The sequence below is a fragment of the Podarcis erhardii genome, assembly GCF_964252035.2.
Source record: "Podarcis erhardii genome assembly, chromosome: 5".
Classification (NCBI taxonomy): domain Eukaryota; kingdom Metazoa; phylum Chordata; class Lepidosauria; order Squamata; family Lacertidae; genus Podarcis; species Podarcis erhardii.
In genome coordinates, this window is record NC_138509.1 from 53,470,089 (window position 1) to 53,477,687 (window position 7,599).

The 7,599-nt window shown below is 45.9% G+C and overlaps 1 protein-coding gene across 8 annotated transcripts in view; it reads right to left on the reverse strand.

Annotated features, from left to right (window-relative positions):
• Positions 1-5,499, reverse strand: part of ADD3 (adducin 3) — a 98,238-nt gene extending 92,739 nt beyond the window's left edge. For 2 of the 8 annotated variants that reach the window (XM_081863417.1, XM_081863420.1), the window contains exon 1: positions 5,352-5,499. The gene's annotated coding sequence lies outside the window, so the exon portion shown is untranslated. Of the gene's footprint in view, positions 1-771; positions 853-2,762; positions 3,183-5,351 lie in introns of those variants that run through there. The other 6 variants (XM_081863419.1, XM_081863421.1, XM_081863418.1 and 3 more) reach the window with 6 other exon arrangements.
• Positions 5,500-7,599: the final 2,100 nt, after the last annotated feature.

Below are 7,599 nucleotides of genomic sequence, written 5' to 3' on the forward strand. Positions count from 1 at the left end.
CATTTCCATAAAAAGAGATGAGAAAAATTCAGATTTTGTTTCTTCATATTTGTCCAGATTGAAACAAGCTTCTACCCTTTCACATGTCAGTTGCTCTTACTGGTGTGAGAATTTCCAAATATAGACCAACTTCTTAAACATGATGCAGAAGGCGAAGGAATCTGAAGTAGCCAACAAATAACAAAAGCTGGAGGCTGTGCTGTGCAAAGGCCTTGCCACTCTGTTGCATGAGGCATACGCTTGTGAGAATCCCACAATGTATTCCTTGGCCAAATACCTGAAGGTGTTCTGTACCCTGCAACATTTGAAAGTACCTTTCTAACATCAAGCCCTAAGTGCACTGCTTGTTTTGTAATTCAGTCAAATACAAAAGCATCATCACTTACATTTCTGCCTTTGAATCCTCGATGCAACAGATTCGCAGCAGCATCAATTGGGTAGCAACAAAATTATGTTGCCCTGTACTTTCTCCCACTCCCAGTACAGTGGTACCTCAGTTTACGAACTTAATCTGTTCTGGAAGTCCGTTCTTAAACCAAAGCATTCTTAAACCAATGCGTGCTTTCCCATAGAAAGTAATGGAAAATGGATTAATCCGTTCCAGACGATGAAAAACAACCCCTAAAACAGCAATTTAACAGGAATTTTACTATCTAACGAGATCACTGATCCCTAAAATGAAGGCAATAATCAATGTACTATACTACTGTACTATAAAATAAATAAGAACGTATTATAGATGATAAAAAATAAAAAATAAAAAATTCTTACGTGCACTGATAGTCATTGTTTGGATGGGGGGCTTTTATCCATTTCTGCAGTCACACAATCAACCAGTAGCTGAACTGGGTTCTACACAGACACAAAAACAAGTCACAAAAACGAAATCACAAGCCACAGTCACAAGTCAATCCCATAAAACAAAGAGCAAATCACAGTAAAAAAAACCCACAAAAAATATATAGCAAAAACAAAATATCACCTCTGTGTTGCGTGGGTGCTCGGGACTCAACAGCCAACAGACACAACAGGAAGCCTCTAATTAGCAGCGGGGGACTCAATTTACAAATGGAACACACTCAACAGGAAGCCGAACATGTTCTGCTTCCAAGGCAAAGTTCACAAACCAAAACACCTACTTCTGGGTTTGCAGCGTTCTTAATCCAAGTTGTTCATAGACTAAACTGTTCTTGAACCAAGGTACCACTGTACTGTAAGGCCTAGTAAAGAGAGCAGAAACAGATTCACTAACTGTGCCAACAAGAGGAGACCACCAAGCAAAGAAGGCACTGAATAATTGCGAGGAGAAGGGAATGTGTGTTTCTTTTAGCTCTGTGGAACTCCCGATACAGATAACTGCACTTCAACCTGTCATGAAACTAGAAAGGGAAAACGAAAAGCAGAAATTTATCAGTGAAGCACTTTAATGTTCTACCCTTCTATGCAAAATGATCTCCCCCACAGGTTTAAGCATCATGGATATAATATCTGTATATTTCTGCATACAAATTACTTTCACTGGAAAGCCAGATAATTCTGAATGGTCATAGAAACCTATTCTTCTCTCTACCTACAAGTCCTCTTATGAAATTTCATCCAAAGAAACAAGCCACCAAATACAGAACAAAGTAAATAGAATAATATGTGGCAGATATAGGCACAGACAGTTGAGGAATATCCTATCTGCACTGCCAATATCCACGAAAGGGTGCTCTCCAAAAATATAACAACATTAATAGCAGTGTACACTTTTAAAAGACAAACAGCACAAGCAATCTGCTCCGTGTTTACAAGCAACAGCAGTATGAACACCTAGTATGTGTCAGTGTAAGATACCAAAGACAGTCTTTGGGAGATGGTGGAAAACACACCTCAGTGGGGAGCCACAGAAAACACAGATGATCAACTGGCAGAGTATCAGTGCAACTGGACCGCACACAAAGTGAAGGATGCAATGGCAATTAGCTGGAGGACAGAACACTTAGGAAACTGACTAGTTTGCACAAGCTGCAAGTAAGCAGGGCAGCCATTCTGGATGCAGCAAACCATTTGGCTACAACTCACAAAGGTGAGCCCAAGCCTCATTAGCCCATTCAGCGTTGTTCACCCCAATGAAACAAAAAGTGTCAGCATGGCCCCCAAATCTAAATGGCTTAAAAGAACTTTTGAAGTTTCAACCCCTCCCCCGGTCTGAATGAGCTCTCAGATGACACTCAACAACCCCCTCCCCGCAGCCCAAAACAAGGTGAACGTGAGTATTCACAAATTCACTTTGTGAGGCGGTGTTACACACCTAGTGCTCAGATGTAGGTACAGTATAAGTAACTCCGAAGTTAGGATGAGCAAAAGGCCCTCCTTCCACGGAAGGTTCAGTGGTGGCGCCCCACCCCCTACACGGTGCCCCAAAACAATAAACGGAGTGATATCTCGTATCATGAATCGGGGTGGGGGGGATGGGGGTGAGGCTGGACTCTCTTTGAATTAAACATGGCTCAGGATGTGGGCGGAACTGGCGGCGGGAGACGTAAAAAATCCCCCCCCCCCCAGAACACCTTCCCTCCAAAAAGAAAGTGTGCGCGAGGGAGGAAGGAGAGAGAAATCCCCTCAAGAGCAACAGGGACACTTTGAATCTCCCACCCCTGAGCGAGAAACGTATGAGGGATAAAGTAAATGAACAACCAGCCGCCCTTCCCGGACTCCCAGCGCTCAGGATACCACCCAGTGCACCCCACGGAGGAGAAGGGTGCGAGGAGCCAGCTTACCTCAGCAGCGCCCGCGCCTTTGTGTTTCCCTCTTGCCGCCTCGGCTGCTCTGGCTGGCTCGCAGGAGGAGCAGCACCTCCTACGGCGGAGGAAGGCGGGGCGGGCCTGGCCGGAGTGACGACAGAGGAGGGGCGGGGCGTAGTCGCCTCACTATCTGGCAGGAAGGGTCGCGCGGGCTCCTCCCCGCCGCGGCCGGAGTGAACGGCGCACTATCTGGCAGCGCCCCTCTCTTGCCCTCAGTGATTCTCCCGCGCCTGCCCTCCCCTAAGCCGAGGGGCGCCGCCAACGTTCGTCCAAGTTTGAATCCTCCCCGCCCCCACCTCCCCCCTCGACGCCCCTCGGAATAGCGGGGAGGAGGGGGAGGAGGTCAGGTGGGCCGCCGCTGCCGCCGGAGCTTCAGGGTTGCTATGCGGCAGGCAGGCGCGAGGGGGGGGGGGAACTTCGTCGCTCCGCAGCCGGAGGGGAACCGGCCAAAGGGGGCGGTTTGTTGTTACCTCGCAGCGGCTGCGGGCGACGCCTGAGGGGCGGAGGCTCCACAGTGGCCGGGCCCGAGGGGCGGGCCTGTTGGCGAGCGAGGGCCCGGCCAACCGCCCGTCATCATTGCCGCCGCCGCCGCTGCCACCACCGCCACCTCTCCTCTCGCACGCCCGGGTAGGTCCGCGCCGGGCCGCCCCACTCCCTGCCCTCTTTCTCCACGCAGAAATATTGGATCTGCTTCCCGCCCCCCATATGCACCCAAGAGGGAGAAGAGCGGGGGCTGTTGGTCGGTTTCCACACGTGACAGGGTTTTTTTCTTGTCGCGTGTCTACTTTCGAAGACCAGGATCTGCACGCTCACATTGACGATTGCCTGGATTAGGAACACCGTCCACACGTGGCGCACGCAGCCCAAGTCCCTCACGCAGCCGCCTTGAGTTGTTTTTGTATTTTTACTATATATTTTGTTAAACCTAAAAAAAACAACAACGGCGGGCTTTCGCAAGCAGCTTTGGATGTTTCCCTCTGCGTTGTGCTCCCTATCCTACCCAGGCTGCGGCGCGCGCCTTCGCGTGTGTGTCTGTTAGCACGTCTGCAAATACCACGCCTGGGGGTAAATAAGCCCCCCAACTGCGCAGTTCAGTGCAAAGTTACGGGGCAGGACGAAATAATTTGAGAATAAGCGAGATCATTTCTAAACCCTTTTTTTTTTTTTTTTTTACAGGTCCCTGCAGCCCTTCGGGACTTGCTCGATTCCTTTCCCCCTTTCGTTTTGCAGTCACCTCTCATCTCAGTTGAGTTCTGCTGCTCCATATTCCCTTCACGTTCTCCACACAACTCTTCCATTCTCTACATTGCATTACAAATTCCAGTTTATCTCCCCGATTATGTTGCTGCAAAGACAACGTGTAACTTTAGCCTTGCTTCCCGCATTCCTTTAAATTCACATTCCAGAACCAGATAGGCTGCAATCCCTAACTAGCTGCTACAAACTGACTTCAGTAGGACTGCTTTGGTATGGGGTTTGAGAATCAGTCTGCTTCAGTATATATTATCGTCTCCTGTGTTTCTGAAATAGATTGGCCACTCCTTTCAAACTCGTACCTTCCTTCATTTCAGACTCTCTCCCATGGCTGCAGACACCTGTTTCCTCCATGACAACCCGACCCTATGCATGTTTGCTCAAAAGTCCCACTGTGTTCAATACGGCTTACTTTAAAGTAAGCATGGGAAAGAGTGCCGCCTTAAAAGAGATCTCACTCCTTGCTGTTCACAGCCCAATCCTTCTCAGGTTTACTCAAGAGAAAAATCCAGTGATTTCAGTGGGTTTTAATTGCAATTCAATATGCTTGGAATAACAGATTTTCTCTCCTCAAAATTAAATCCATGACAGCCCTTTTTACAGACACATATTTTAGCTCTGATTTCCAGCCCTTCTAGTGTGCACACACTTAACATGCTTTCCATTTCTCTCTCAAGCTCCCACTCACCTCACTCAGCCAGACACACCCACACCTCCTACTACATATGTTCAGTATTCCCTTCCTCCCCCCCCCCATTCCCTCACATAATAAATATTTTTACCTAACTGGAAGGTTCTTCTATCAACCAATATGGCTCTTTAAAAAAAAAAAGCCTTAATAATGCTTGCAAGATCCAAGACTGCAGATTTCAACTATCCATGGCTCTCCTTACTCTCCGGGATTATTTCATCACCATGATATGCTTTTAGATTCAAAAGTAGTCTTGTAGTGCTTGAGGATATGAGGATTTTGCCAGCTCCATTATAGCAATATGTCATCTGATATTTGCTGTAGTTGGATCTTCAATATGGAAGGAAGAGGTTGCATATTTCTGTCATTAAAGAGAGAAAATGCAATCCTAATTACTTCCCTTCTTGCATGAGAGTTTATGTTAATTTACTGTACAAAAGCACTCTGAGGGCAGGGAAAGGGGAGGTGTCTCTTGCAGTCAGACCATCAGATCATCATCCAAGTCTGCAACCCTTACATAAAAAGCATGCAGCAGAATAGATACCAAGAGTGGCTGAGTATTCCTTCGGCTTTCCATACCACAACTTAAATATGTTATAAAATAATAGAAGATTGCTTACCAGATAGTGTCCCTGGTTTTCTTGTGCGTATGCCTTTTCCTTTTGTAGGAGTGTTAAATTGTGCAATGCTGCATAGAGAGAGAGTCACAACACACACACTGCAGCGGCTCTAAAGCTAAAAGGACAGGAAAGTATGTTACTTCCTAGAGAGGCTCTATATTGCCACTAGGCGCTGGCAGAAGCAAAAAGCATTCCCTCTCTCTCAAAGCTTATTGATTCTTCCCCAACTGTTTCCTGCCATCTAGGGTACAGGAAAGCTTATTTAAAAAAATGTACTGGCAAAATTGTATATAAAGTTCAAACAGAGCAGGGGAGGGGGGATGCAACCTGATCTTTAGCAAAACGATGGACAAACTTCCATGTTTCTAAAGTTTCTAAAGTGGAGAGAGTAGAAATCGACATTACTCCCAATGGAGGGTTGTAGGAAGTGGAGTCCCCCAAGGATTGGTGTCTGAGCCTGTGATTTTTAGCTTGTTCATAAGGAGTTAGCAGCTAATGATCCCAAATCGCTTAGGGGTGGTTAAAACAAAAAAAGATTCTGAGGAGCTCCAAAAAGATCTCGAAATTGTGTAATGGGCATTAAAATGGCAAATGCAATCCAATGTAAGCAAGTGCAAAGTGATGCTCATTGGGGCAACAAATCTTAATTTCACATATACGTCAATGGGGGAGTAAGAGACTTTGGTGTTACATTGGATAGCTTACTGAAAATGTTGACTATGTGTGGCAACTGTAAACACACACACAAATTGCCTGTTAGGCGTCATCTGAAAAGGGATTGGGGGGGGGACTGCCCCACATTGGGCAAAAGATTCCTGCATTGCAGAGGGTTGGACTAGATAACCCTCATGATCCTTTCCAACTCTACAGTTCAATTATTCTAAATCTATGATGCAACCTCAGTACTGAATACTGTCAGAAAAAATATTTTAAAAAATATATACATTGCTTGATTGTTTTTTTAAAAAAGCCTCAAAACAGTTTACAAAAATATAAAACAATAAAATTATCAATAAGAAGAATTAACAAAAATTTAAAACATTTAACACAATAAACTAAAAACAAACGTGCATCAGCGTTCTAAATATCTGGGTAAGACTGATAAAACAAAAAATGTTAGGCACTGAAAGAGTACAGTGAAGGTCTCTGCCTCATCTCTATAGGCAGGAAGTTCTGAAGTCTAGATGCTGCTGTACTAAAAGACTGGGTTCTTACAATGTGGAACAGGTATTATATGGCACATGTAACAGTACCAAATCGAACAGTCAAGTGGGCATATATGGGGTAAGGCGCTCTCACAGGTAAACAGGTCCCAAGTTTATATACTTTACTAGTAGTAACAACTTAGACTTGGCCCTGCAACTAATTGGTAACCAGTGCAGCTCTCTGAGCACAGGTGTTTAATGCCGCCAACGTCTCCTGTCAACAGTCATGCTGCAGCATTCTGAACTAACTGCAGTTTCTGGATCAAGCACAAGGGAAGTCCCACATGCAGCACATTGCAGGAATCCAGGATTGATGTAATGAATGCATGAACTACTGTGGCCAGGCTTTCCCAGTCCAGAAACAGCCATATCTAAAAAACCAATTACATTTGGTAAAAGGCAGTTCTAGCCAATGAGGCTACCTGAGCCTCCAGTGACCGAGCTGAATCCAGAATAACCCCCAAACTCTGAACTTGCTCCTTCAGGGTAAGAACAACCCTATCCAGGGTAGTAGGGTAGCCATATCTTGAAGAGGAAAAAAGAGGACAGTGGGAGCCGCTGCCAGCCTGAGCCGGGGAAACAAGTGCGTGGGCGCGCCTCTTTCCCTAGCTTGGACTGGCAGCAGCTGCAGTGTGCAGAGCAGCCTTAGCCTGAGCCGCTTGAGGGCCCCCCAAGAAACCCAGACATTTCCTTTAAAATGTAAAAATCCACCCAGATGGGCATGTTGGCCCACAAAAAGGTTTTCCCCAGACATATGTCAGTCAGAACTTAAGCAGATAATGCACTGAAGATGACAAGGGAGTGCTTTCTCCCTATTCTTAGTCCATCTCTCATCTCATTTGGGACAAGGGTTACATCAAGAATGTGTCGGGCTGATGACCATTTGAGAGAGACCCATAGTTGTCATGGAGGCCATGAAGTCTCAAGCTGGCCCAGCAGCAGCCTCTTAGACAAAAGAAAGTACTTCACACAGTAGAGTTAACCTGTGAGATTCGCTGTCACGGGATATAGTAATGGCTACCAATTTGGATTACTTTAAAAGA